Here is a 13,968-nt window from a genome sequence, read left to right on the forward strand (position 1 = left end):
TGTCAAAGTGACAGTACTCGATCATCCAGAATGTGCAGAGATTTTTATCCACCTTTTGCTGAGTAGAGTTTCCCTGTAATCTGCAGAACTGAAGGCCGATCTACCCCCGTGCTTATTGATCAACCAAATAATTAAGGATCCTAGCTAGCATAGCGTGTGCTTGATGTGCATTATTTGTCTGGGTATAATTCACTGCAACCACCTTAGGAACCAACACACTGGAAGTCACAATCTGGAATGACTAAAACCAGATCCATAACTAAATGAGAATGTGATATAATACCTCTCCATTAGGAAGCAGATAAAGATACCCCAACTTTCCTTTTGCTATCACAAAAAGTAGGCAGGAGCATCAAGAGGTATTCTCTCCAAAAACCCCAAATAGGGTTCTCATTCACTAAATAAGGAATGAACATTACCTTGATATTTAATAGTACAGGGTACGTTATAAAATTACTGGAATCAAGTTTCCTACTAATCTATGGCTGGTTACTAAAATTAGCTTGGGTATTAGTATTATACCCCAAACTCTCCCAGAAAACACAGAAATTATAGCAGAAAAAAAGGGATTCATATTCTGGATTGATTAGCCATTTCAATAATGATCTCAAAAACTGTCTGTGTCTTTCAATGTTAACCTTTCACAATTAACCACAAGGACAAGGATTCTTAAGCGTTTCCCCTTCATCTGCTGTTTAGAGTTTACCGAGTACAAAAGCATCTGTTATTGCATAACAATGACTCTAAACATTTTTAAGCGCATTTTAAAAGCAATTAAAGATTTAGAATTTTAGGTGGCAATTAAGTAGCAGGTGCAAATGAAGCTTTAATAAAGGAAGTTTCCATATAAATAAACCTAACTGGGGAAAATAAATCCAGCTAAAATGCACCGTGGCATTTTCATGACAAACATGAATCTGATATTAAAGCGCAGGCATATCATTTCACACACATTACCTTTCAGGCGCAAAGAAAAAAATTAAAAGGCAGGAGATAGAAAAAAAAATCCGTTACATCAGCACTAGTTATTAAATTCCTCAATACCTCTCTATCTTGCACAGCAATCTTGCTTTTACTATACGTTACCTGATAATTTTATTGTTCAAACGTCTCATCTCTCCAGCAAAACGACTTTTCTTGGTCTTCATTTTGTTCCTCATTATTTTTCTCTCTATGATCAAACTATCCCAACACGCTTATTTCATACAATCACTTGCTTTTGTATTCCTTATACCCTTAGCACTCATATTCCTCTGCTCTCACCTTTATTTTCTGTTTCTTCTGGATTTGGTTTGCGCAGGTTATATTCAAAACAAGGAGAGCCAGGTGTTAAGGGTGACACGCTGACCTGGCCCTGCTCAGAACCCTCCTTTGGCCCAGCCAAGAAGGATTCTTCTGAGGAGGACAAGAAGCAGAGGGAGGGCTGAAATGAAAGGTGGATATAAATCAAATACACGTAGCTCTTGCTTAAGTCAAAGTAATTGGGACAGGCATTAAGTGATGTGGTACTAAAGTTTGATTTCATATGACCACGCTACTGACTGCCAGCAGTCGCTGTTGCCATTATGAAGTGAGGACCTCACAGGTCATTAAGCAAAGGCCTTGCCTGACTTCCGACTCCCTCGCTGATTATGCTTGTGGGACACTGGCAGGGGAAGCCTGTCAATCATGATCACGTGACTGTGAGATGCGGTGACAGTTGGATACCTGAGCTGGTTGCCAAGTGATCACGAAGGCAGTGGTGCTGGGAATTTCAGGGATTGTGTTTTAACTACCTCTCATTAACCATTATTACAGGTTTGGTCCCTAAAATGCGATGTTAAATGAGGACCACCTGTAAATAAATTGCTTTTATGAGACGGTTGGAAGAAACACCATTTGGGTAGGTTCTACTGCCCATCTGAAGTGGGAAATGGAAGTCGTATAGACTTGTGGATTCTCCAGCTGGCTGAAGAATTCTGGGAGTTGAAGTCCACAAGTCTTAAAGTTACCAAGTTTGAAGACCTCTGGTATAGACAAGTCTTTGACTTGCAACCATTTGTTTAGTGATTGTTTGAAGTTATAATAGCAATGACAAAAGGGACCGATGACCGGTTTTCCTACCTACAACCATTGCCACAAATTTGGACGCTTTTGCTAACTGCGGTGTATTTACGACGGTTACAGTGGGGGTGGGGGTGTCACGTGCTCGTCTTTTGTGACCTTCTGACAGACAAAGTCAATGAAGAAGCCAGGTTCACTTTACAACCATGTTACTAATTTAGCAACTGCAATGACTCAATGAACAATTTTGGCAAGAAAGGTCACAAAATAGGGCAAAACTCAGTTAACAACCATTTCGCTTAGCAAAGGAAATTTTGCCATTTCAATTGTAATCATAGGTGGATGATTTACCGTATTTTTTGGAGTATAAGATGCACCTTAATTTTTGGGAAGGAAAACAGGAAAAAAAGTTTCTGCCTCTGACTACCAGCATCCATCGGTATTAATCTGGCTAGTGTCCTTGCAGAAAACGGCCTGGTCAGCTTCAGCATGTTCTTGCAGCCTGATTCAGCAGGAGCAGCTGATTGGCTGGGAATGGGAGATGGATCTGGCCAGGAGGAACACACAGGAGGAAAAAGAGTGTTTCAGGCAGTGGGCGGTTCCAGGCTGCAGGAATCGCAGCACAGTCTGGAACTGCCCGCCACCTGAAACGCTCTTTTTCCTCCCCGATTGCAAAAATGGGACATGCATTCCTCCTGGCCAGATCTGTCTCCCAGGCCAGGAGCAGAAGCCAACCGCACTCCGCCTGGGTTGTCTGGAGAAGCGGGAGGCCGAACACTGACCCACTGCCTCTTGTGCAGTGCCCACTTCACCTGCCCCTTCTCCAGACGACCCAGGTGGCTACATTCGGAGCTTAAGACATACCCAGATTTTCACCTTCTTTTTGGGGGGGAAAAGGTGTGTCTTATACTCTGGAAAATACAGTATTTATACATTTTCTCCAACTGGCAACATAGCACCAGATCTTTTATTTTCAGTTGCACTCAAGAGAAATCTCTTGGCAGCTTTAAGTCCAATGTGGACTTCAAGAATTACCCTTCCCGTTTGCCTTAAAATTTTGGGCTTTGACTCCCAGAATTCCCCAGAGAAGTTCCTGGGAGCTAAAGACAGCACACCATAAAGTTGTTGAGGTTCAGAGACATCACTCTAGACAGAGCCAGGCTCCTTTTTAAAAAGTTTAAAAGGACTGGGGAGCTGATAAAAACAAAGGCAGGCTAGAGATAAAATTGTAAGAATTGTTCAAGTATTTCCATTAGGCACAACTTAATTATACATAATTCACTAAACGTAACTAGGGACCATGCACTTATTTTCAGAACACTCTGGAGAAAAGAGATCACAATTTTCACCACAGAGTCAAATCTAATCAAATAACATGGGGAATAAATCAGATTTTCTTCAATTTAGACCTGCACAAACAATATTCCAGCGAAGAAGCCCTGTTTTGCTTCCTGTTTTGCTGTCATCCTAGAATCATATTCAGCTAAAGGTAAAGGTTCCCCTTGCACATATGTGCTAGTCGTTCCCGACTCTAGGGGATGGTGCTCATCTCTGTTACAAAGCCGAACAGCCAGCGCTGTCCAAAGATGTCTCTGTGGTCATGTGGCTGGCATGACTAAACACCGAAGGGGTATGGAACACTGTTATCTTCCCACCAAAGATGGTTCCTATTTTTCTACTTGCATTTTTACGTGCTTTTGAACTGCTAAGTTGGCAGAAGCTGGGACAAGTAACGGGAGCTCAGTCCATTACGTGGAGCTAGGGATTCAAACTGCCGACCATTTGGACCAATAAGCTCTTAGGGAGGGAAATGGCACTGCCGCATTGAAGACATTGAAGACGCTGTTTTCGGCGTTTTATGGGCCTAGTCCTGTTTTCCTTGTCGACTGGGAGGAGCCCCCGGTGTTTATCGGACTGCTCGAGGACTATTGTTACCAAAGAGGAGGTGGGTGATTCGAACGACACTGGATGAGACAAGTGCCTCCACCTGCCTACTGGACCCGTGTCCTTCCTGGCTGGTCTCGACCAGCAGGGAGGTAACACGAGGCTGGCTCCAGATAATTGTCAACGCCTCTCTACAGGAGGGATCTTTCCCGCACCCACTGAAGGATGCGGTGGTGAGACCCCTCCTTAAGAAGCCTTCTCTGGACCCAGCTATCCTTAACAACTATTGTCCAGTCTCCAACCTCCCTTTTGTAGGGAAGGTTGTTGAGAAGGTGGTGGCCTTTCAACTCCGACGGTCATTGGATGAAACAGATTATCTAGACCCTTTTCAGTCGGGTTTCAGGCCTGGTTACGGCAACGAAACTGCTTTGGTCACGCTGATCGATGATCTCTGGCGGGCCAGGGATAGAGGACATTCCTCTATCCTGGTGCTTCTTGAACTCTCAGTGGCCTTCGATACCATCGATCATGGTATCCTTCTGCGGTGGCTGGAAGAGGTGGGAGTGGGAGGCACCGTTCTACAGTGGTTCTCCTCCTACCTCTCAGACAGGTCGCAGTCGGTGTTGGTTGGAGGACAGAGGTCGACCCCTAGGCCCCTTAAATATGGGGTGCCGCAGGGCTCAGTCCTGTCCCCCCTCTTATTTAACATCTACATGAAGCCGTTGGGTGAGATCATACGCCGGCACGGGATCAAATACCATCAGTATGCGGACGATACTCAACTGTATCTGTCCGCTCCGTGCCAACTCAGTGAAGTGGTGGAAGTTATGGGCCAGTGCCTGGAGGCTGTCAGGGTCTGGATGAGAGCGAACAAGCTTGCACTCAATCCAGACAAGACCGAGTGGCTATTGATGCTGCCTCCCAAGGATAATCCAGATATTCCATCCCTTAGCCTGGGGGGTGAAATTTTACACCCCTCAGAGAGGGTCCGCAACTTGGGTGTCCTCCTGGATTCGCAGCTGACATTAGAATATCATTTGTTGGCTGTGGCCAGGGGGCCTTTGCCCAGGTTCGCCTGGTGCACCAGTTGCGGCCCTATCTGGACCGGGAGGCACTTCAAATGGTCACTCATGCCCTCGTCACCTCCAAGCTCGATTACTGTAATGCGCTTTACATGGGGCTGCCCTTGAAAAGGGTTCGGAGACTACAGTTAGTCCAGAACGCAGCCACGCGGGCGATTATGGGTGTACCTAGATACACCCATATTACACCGATCCTCCGCGAGCTGCACTGGCTTCCGATCAGTCTCCGCACACAATTCAGTCTCCGCACACAATTTAAAGCCCTACATGGCTTAGGACCTGGATATCTGGGAGACCGCCTCCTGCCACATACCTCCCAACGGCCGATAAGAACTCAGACTGGGCCTTTTCCGGGTGCCGTTGACCGGACAATGCGGGCTGGCGGCTCCTCGGAGGAGGGCCTTCTCTGTAGCTGCTCCGACCCTGTGGAGAGACCTACCCTTAGAGATCCGGACCCTCCCCACTCTCTCGGCCTTCCGAAAAGCCACTAAAACCTGGCTATTCCGGCAGGCTTGGGGCTGTTGACTCAGGAATGAAGTCCAGCCCGACTCAGATTGAGTGTATGGTATCTTGTTTTTAGATTTAGATTTTTTAGATTTTAATGAGCATTCATATGCCGCCCTTTTCCCTGAGGGGACTCAGGGCGGCTTACAACAATGGGGGGAAGGGAGTGCAAGACAAGACTTAAAAGAAAAAAAAATGTGAATAAAAAAAATTAACCATAAAAACACAACATTCACTCAACATTCGGGCGGGGTGAGAATAAATCCTATCCCCAGGCCTGACGGGATAGCCAGATCTTGAGGGCTGTGCGGAAGGCCTGGACTGTGGTGAGGGTACGGATCTCCACGGGGAGGTTGTTCCATAGCGTCGGAGCTGCAACTGAGAAGGCTCTCCTCCGCGTAGTCGCCAGTCGGCACTGACTGGTGGATGGAATTCGGAGGAGGCCTACCCTGTGCGATCTGATGGGACACAGGGAGGTAATTGGCAGGAGGCGGTCTCTCAGATAGCCAGATCCACTACCATGGAGCGCTTTATAGGTGGTAAGTAAGACCTTGAAGTGCACCCGACGATCAACAGGTAGCCAGCGCAGCTCACGGAGGATCGGTGTTATATGGGCGAACCGTGGTGCGCCCATGATCACTCGCGCGGCCGCGTTCTGAACTAGCTGAAGTCGCCGGATGCTCTTCAAGGGCAGCCCCATGTAGAGCACATTGCAGTATTCCAGCCTAGAGATCACAAGGGCTCGAGTGACTGTTGTGAGAGCCTCCCGGTTCAGGTAGGGCCGCAACTGGCGCACCAGGCGAACCTGGGCAAATGCCCCCCTGGTTACAGCTGACAAATGGTGGTCAAAACTCAGCTGTGGATTTAAATTGTTTCTTTTTAAATTGTTCTTTATTTTTAACTCTTTTATCTGTCAACCGCCCGGAGTCCTACGGGATTGGGCGGCATATAAATCTATTAAAAGTTAAAGCTAAAAAGTTAAAGTCTTAGCCACTGAGCCACCGCATCCCCTATATTCAACTTACTTTATAACAAAACCTCATCTTCTGCAGATTTTACTGTTGTTTTATAGTTATTGGTTGTATTGTTGTTATATACTGCCCAAATTGCTTAAAATGTGTGGCCATGCAAATCTTTTAAATAAAAATAAACAAATAGGACCCCTTAATCTCAAGTCTGAAAATAAAACCAGGTTTCTTGCCTGATATCAGGCAATAGTTGTCCGGATCTCTGGGGGCCTGCAGTACCAAAGGACAAGTCTGGCCAACTTCTGTTAAAGCCAACTTCTTAGGTCCCAAAAGAATGAGATCACTTGAATAAATCACTCCTGGTCCATTCAGGCCCATTCTACCTAATTCTACTGGGCAGGCAGAAACCATAGGAAATAAATGATCCCTTGAATAACCAGGCCCTGGGCTGTGAAAGGCTTCATAGGTGGTAACCAATACCTTGAATTGCACCCAGAAGCCAACTGGTAACCAATGCAGATTGCAGAGCAGTGGTGGCACATGAGGGTATAGTGATGTGCCCATCACCCTCCCCCCATGCCACTGGGGCATGAATAATTTTTTTGAATGACTTCCCAATCTAGCAGTGGGCACAACCGTACTGTGCAAAAGCCCTCCTGACATCAGCTGCCACCTACTCTTTGTGCACTTGGCTGTGTGTTTGATACTGTTGCACAAACAGAATTAGGCAAAACAGTTTTTCAGAGCAAGACGTTTGGTGAATGTATTATCACAGAAAATGAGCTTTTGTGGTTTCACAAGTGTGACAGAAATAACATTTACAACTTTTATTTTTTCCCACAAGTCAGATATGAACCATACTGATGATGAACAATTCAGGACCCCTGTTAATATGAAGCTCAACATTACACCCTCAACACATTTGTGGTTGTAGCAAGAAAGATGTGCAGGTAGAAGCAAGGAGGGGGCAGCAATTGAGAACACAGGCTGACATCACATCCTTTTTCTAAGGCTACACTTTCTAAGATTTTGGCTGAACAAGGGGGGGGGGGATTCTCATTAAAAAAAATGGGGCCAGCAGTACTTTTGCCATGGGCACCTGCAGGGATTGGAAAAGGCTAGTTTACATTCCAATTCCAAAGAAGGACAATGCCAAAGAATGTTCATTGCACTCAATTCACATGCTAATAAAGTTATGCTCAAAATCCTACTAGCTAGGCTCCAGCAGTAAGTGGACCGAGAACTACCATAGGCAGGATTTTGAAGAGGCAGAGGAACTAGAGATCAAATTGCCAACATATGCTGGATCATGGAGAAAGCTAGGGCGTTCCAGAAAAACATCTACTTCTGCTTCATTGACTATGCTAAAGCCTTTGATTGTGTGGATCACAACAAATTGGGGCAAGTTCTTAAAGAGATGGGAGTCCAGATCATCTTATTTGTCTCTTGAGAAACCTATATGTGGGTCAAGAAGCAACAGTGAGAACTGGATACGGAACCATTAATTGATTCAAAATTGGGAAAGGAGTCTGACAAGGCTGTATACTGTCGCCTTGCCTATTTAACATATATAGAGAGCACATCATGAGAAAGGCGGGGCTAGATGAATCAAAAGTTGGAATTAAGATTGCCGAGAGAAATATCAACCACCTCAGATATGCAGATGATACCACTCTAATGGCAGAAAGTGAAGAGGAACTAAAGAGCCTCTTGATGTGGTTGAAGGAGGAGAGTGCAAAAGTTGGCTTGAAACTCAACATTAAGACAACTAAGATCATGGCATCCGCCCTTCTCAATTCCTGGCAAATAGATGGGGAAGAAAAGGAGGTAGTGACAGATTTTATCTTCCTGGGCTCCCAAGATCACTCCAGATGGGGACGGCAGCCAAGAAATTAAAAGACGTTTGCTCCTGGGGAGGAAAGCTATGGCAAATCTAGACAGCATAGAGACGACACCTTGCCACCAAAAGTGCGTAGAGTCAAGGCTATGGTTTTCCCAGTTCCAATGGATGGCTGTGAAAGTTGGACCATAAGGAAGGCTGAGCGCCAAGGAATTGAGGCCTTTGAACTCTAGTGCTGGAGAAGACTCCTGTGAGTCTCTTGGACTACAAGGCAATCAAACTGGTCAGTCTTAGAGGAGATCAACCCTGACTGCCCTTTAGAAGGCCAGATCACTGGAGAGGAGCCTAATGGTGGGAAAGATGGAGGGCAAAAGAAGAAGGGGACAAGAGAGAATGAGGTGGCTGGATGGAGTCATCGAAGCAGATGGCGTGAACTTAAATGGTCTCCAGTGGATGGTAGAAGACAGGAAGGCCTGGAGGAACGTTGTCTATGGGGGTCATGATGGGTTGGACATGACTTTGCAACAAACAACAATACCTGCAGGGTCAGATGGAAAATAGAGTCCCTCCCCAGACATTTGTCCCTGCTAATATGGACGAGAGGAAGAAATATTAACAAAAATCAATCATCTATTATGCCAACATTCAATATTCCTCAAGGGGTTCGCAAAATTAATATGTCAAAATCACCCCATGCTTGCTACTCTGCATTAATACTAATGAAGTACATACAGAAAAACAAGATCCAGAAAAGAAAAGTAAAGAAAAAAACAAGTTAGACATTTGTCTGCTTATTAGGCATGAATATGGTGGAAACCCCCATTGCCAATCTTGGATTAGAAAAATATGGAAAATGGGTAGAGGGGAATTAATGCTTTGATTTAGGAGGTGGTTAATGCTGCCTTACTTGAGGGCAAGAGGCCATTGTCCTTGAAAAAGCCAAGACTGCACTCTCCTTGGTTGAAGGCATCTCTTGAAATGTGGCTGCCTTGAGTGTCCTCCTGGATGAACATCTCATCCTAGAACAGGAGTCTTTGCCCAGCTTACGGCAGCTATTTTATTTATTTCTCATAGGTCTTTGCAGATGTAATCTCAAGACTCTCGGCAGCTAACAAAGTATAACGAGACAATAAATACAAAAAGACAAAATGCAACTCAAGAGCCAGATGTGGTCCCAGATGGACTAGGAAGCCCCGAGGACAGTGACTGACTCACATCCTCATCACCACAAGCTTCGCTACCTGGAACACCCTGCCTCAGAAGCCGCCTTCGCAGACAACCTGGAAGCTGCAGTGGTACAAAATGCAGCTGCCCCAATGAGAGAATGATTATGCCCATTTTGGGGGTCATGGACCTTGCTATCAATAGGTTTCTGAGTCAGCTCCCAAGGCGCTGGGCTACCATCTCTGAAGCCCTGCAGAGCTTGGCTGCAGGAGATTGGCTCTCCATCCAACTTCTTTGCAGACTCACTCCTTCTCTCTATTGGTCTCCCACACTACAAAATGAATGTGTATAAAAGTACTCCCTGTTCTCATTTTCAACATATTGTGAAAACAGGCCATTGAAGCTTGATTTAATAAGGGTTTTTATGCTGATAGGATTTGTGTTTTCTTTGGCGTTGTTGAAGTCTCATTTTTTTGTTCTTGCTTTGGTTGCCATTACTTCTATTTATATCTTTTAATCCTCTTATTCAAAATTGTCCAGAATCTAGGAAACTGGACAATATATAAATGTATGCAAATAATAGCACTACCAATAGCACTTATATACCTCTTCATAGTGCTTTACAGACCTCTGTAAGCAGTTTACAAAATCAGCATATTATCCCTGGATCTTCATTTTACTGACCTCGGAAGCCGGAGTCAAACTTGAGCTGGTCAGACTCAATAAATATATGCATTTACCATAGTAACATAAGTATATGTACAAGGATTTTCTCTTCAAACACAAAACACTTATAGAAAGTATAGGGTTCCATCTTAGGCCCAATACTCTTCAATACTTTACAAAACTAATAAATCATAATAATAATAATTAAAAAATAATATCTTCATAAATGACTTAAATGAAGAAATAGAAGGGGAACTCATCAAATTTGCAGATGACACAAAGTTGGCAGGAATATCCAACACCCCAGAAGAGCTCAACCTGTGTGAGCAGTGGGTTGGTAAGCACTTGCACGCATGTGCACCAGTTTGCCACTTGCGCATCCCAGTTTCCCTCCCCACCCCCGCCTTGCTGGGCCACCAAGTCGCAAAGATTGGGGATTGATGAACTAGAAAACCTCCAAGGTCCCTTCCAGCTCTATTCTGATTGATTGATTGATTGAGACATGAGTCTACAACTGAAACAGGCTGTATTTCTCCTTGCAATATTGCATAGAACCAAATAAAAGATTCAAAAGCAGCAACTTTCAAGGACTCTGAATTCAAAATAAGCGCATTTGCATTTCAACTTTTTGCTAAGGTTTTGTAAAAATGCATTACATATTACATTGCAAATCCCATTTTTTTATTTATTTCACATAATACCCTACAAACAACAGATGCACGGAGGAAAACATAGGTAAGTCTTATTTCCAGCTAAATCAACAACTGATTGCCTTTTCCCATAAATGTAAAGAAAACCAAGCATTTAACCTAATTTCCAACTGTACCACACTATTTGCAGCTTTTATAATCCAATTTATAACTTAAGATGACTTAAGAAAGGAAAGCCTTTAAAATAAAATCATAAAAGCACAGTACACCAAACCATGGAAGTAAACAAGTAAAGATTTAAAAAGTTGGACTTTTTAATACAAAAATATTTTCCTGGCAGGGAAATGATAATAAGCAGAGGACATTCTGCCTCCATCTCTTGCCCATCACTCAGCAAGGCCATTTAGCCATGTTAGACCTCCATCTGGATTCCACCATCTGAAATGGGGGGGGGGGGGTGTTCCTTGAGATTCCCAGCCCCAGCATACCCTCAGGGCCAAAGGCAGGCAGCAGCCTCCTAGTCTGAATTGCTCTGACATGGATTCAGAGGTGGCATTCAATGTAAACAGGCCACAGGAGTACCCACCCAAGAAACTGAGAGGGTGGAATCAAAGGAAAAATGAATTGCTTTCTCCATGCACTGGGGCTATCGAAGGAGATACCCAAGTTCAGAGTTTCTCAAGTTTAGCAACTTGTGTTGCTAAAGATGTGTAGGCCTACCTACCAAATTGTTTTGCGACAGACAACATAATCTAGAAATGTCCTTAAAATAAAAAGATTATCCTCTAATTAACTTTAATAACCTCCGACGCCCTGTTTTTGCAGAGCAGGATACAACCTCAAATGTGATGCAATATTACATCCAAAAAGAAGAAGTAAAAAAGCTCCTTCCAAGTTTTTCTTCATGCCAGCATAAAGAGAGGGAAAAGATGTTTCCTCTGCCTTCCATTGCACACGAAGGCAGACTAGCTTCCTAAATTAAATGCATGCTTTAGAAATGGTTTAATGCTTCTTTTATTATGAAGCACTTTCTTTACATATCGCTGCATCCATGAAGGAAGAAACGTGGAAGGAAGGAAGCGACATTTCAAGCATACCAAGGAACATATTTGGGGAACAGAAGGAAGGTAAAAAGATGCCGCAACAGGCAGAAGGAGCCAGAAAAGAAGCTCTATGCAAAAGGCAGGACTGGAGAAGCAACACAGGGCAAGGCCGGAGGAATTTCCGTCCTTCCCCTCGAAATGGGAGGTCTCTGATCTCAGACTCCTTTGGAAAACACCCTCCACAATTTGCCCCTTGGAAGGAGAAGGCCGAAGAGAGGAATCAGATGCAGAGCCCGAACAGAAAGAAGCATCCCTGGCAACTTTGAGATGGCTGGACTGCAAGTCCCAGGCTCCGCAGCTGGCATGAGGAATTCTGGGAGTTGCAGTCCCCTCATCTGAAAGAGTGAAAGAGAGGTGAAAGAAAAAAAGGTGAAAGAGAAAGAAAGAAAGAAAGAAAGAGAAAGAGACAGGGGGAAGGAGGAAGAGAAAGAGAGAAAGAGAGAAAAGAAAGAGACAAAAGAGAAAAGAAAGAGACAAAGGTGAAAGAGAAAGAAAGAAGGAAAGATAGAGTGAGAGAAAGAAAGAGGGGCAGAGAGGGAGAGAAAGGGAAAAGAAAGAGGCGAAAGAGAACAAGAGAGAAAGAAACAGAAAAAGGAAAAAGAGAAAGAAAGGGAAGAAAGAGAAAAGAAAGAGGGGAAAAAGAACGAGAGAGAAAGGCAAAAGAGAATGAAAAAAGGAAAGAAAGAGAGAATGAGAAAGGTGAGAACGAAAGAAGGAAAGAAAGAGGGAGAGAAAGAGAGGGAGAGAAAGAGAGAGAAAAGGAAGAGGTGAAAGAGAATGAGAGAAAGAAATAGAGAAAGGCAAAAGAGAAAGAAAGAAGGAAGGAAGGAAAAAAAGAGAGAGAAAGCTGAAAGAGAAGGAAAGAAAGAAGGAAAGAAAAAGGAAGAAAAGGAAGGAAGGAAAAAAAGAGAGAGTGAAAGAGAAGGAAAGAAAGAAGGAAAGAAAGAAAAAGAAAAAAGAAGGAAGGAAAGAAAGAAAGAAAGAAAGAAAGAAAGAGAAAGGTGAAAGAGAAGGAAAGAAAAAAGAAAGGAAAGGAAGGAAGGTAGGAAGGAAGAGGGACGCGCTTCTCTCTTCCGTCACCAGAACCCCCGAGGGCCCCGGCAATCCGGCTCCTTCTGCGTAGGGGGCGTGGGGGGGATCTTCGAGACAAGCCCTCCCCCCTGACAGCCGGTCAGACTGGAGAAGCCGCCGAAGTCCCCGCAAGAAGCTCCTTTGCCCCACAGGGCAGATTCCCCCCCCCACTCCTCCCTCCCTCTCAGCTCCTCGCCGATCACGGGGCCAAGGAGACCCGCCCGGAGGGAAGAGCCATGCGGGAGGGGGGGTCTCGCTCCCTCCGCCACGTCCGAGCCCGCCGTACCTCAGCCGCGGCCCATCTAGCGCGCGCCCCTGCCGCCGCCGGACCTCTCCCTCCTTCCCTGCCCAGCGCCGTCGCCGCCGGCTCGGCCACGCCCCTCCCTCCTGGCCACGCCCCTCCACGCGACGGTTGCTACGCTCTACACGCCGCCCTGCAGAAGGGAGCGGAAGGGAGCGCCTTCACGTGGACGGGGGAAGGGAGTCAGGTGATCAGAGTCACGTGACATCATCCGTAGGTGGTGCGAGGCTCCTTCAATCTCCCGGACTTTGGACCCCCTGCAAGGCGGGGGGGGGGGGCGGCGCTGGGGGGAAATCGCGGGTGAGGATGGCACTGCCGAGCCTTATGAGGCTCCAATTCGCTCAGATTTCCCAGGGTCCTCCTGAGCCCACGTAGCAGAGCTCCTGGGGGCAACCAGGGCAGCATTTTTCACAAATCTTATTAAAAGATGGGAACTTTATCATTAAAATGATAAAGATGACACTGGCAGGGATAGCCAATCCTCCTGAAGACAGGCTTAAGATACAGAAGGATTTTGACAGACTTAAACATGGGGTGCTAACAAAATGAAATCCAATGGTGAAAAAAGGTTCTACATTTAGGCAAGGAAAACAAAATGCACAGGTACAGTATAGGTGGTACCTTGCTCAATAGTGGTAGCCGTCAGAGGGATCTTGGCTTTTAAAAGTTATATCTTTCACTACTACAAATAG

The 13,968-nt window shown here is 45.2% G+C and overlaps 1 protein-coding gene across 2 annotated transcripts in view; it reads right to left on the reverse strand.

The window, feature by feature from the left end:
• ATP7A (ATPase copper transporting alpha) overlaps positions 1–13,348 on the reverse strand; it is a 45,378-nt gene extending 32,030 nt beyond the window's left edge. For both annotated transcript variants that reach the window (XM_032227538.1, XM_032227536.1), the window contains exon 1: positions 13,262–13,348. The gene's annotated coding sequence lies outside the window, so the exon portion shown is untranslated. The remainder of the gene's footprint in view (positions 1–13,261) is intronic.
• Between the last annotated feature and the right edge of the window lie 620 nt (positions 13,349–13,968).

Source organism: Thamnophis elegans, chromosome 12 (assembly GCF_009769535.1).
Source record: "Thamnophis elegans isolate rThaEle1 chromosome 12, rThaEle1.pri, whole genome shotgun sequence".
In the NCBI taxonomy this organism is placed as follows: Eukaryota; Metazoa; Chordata; class Lepidosauria; order Squamata; family Colubridae; genus Thamnophis; species Thamnophis elegans.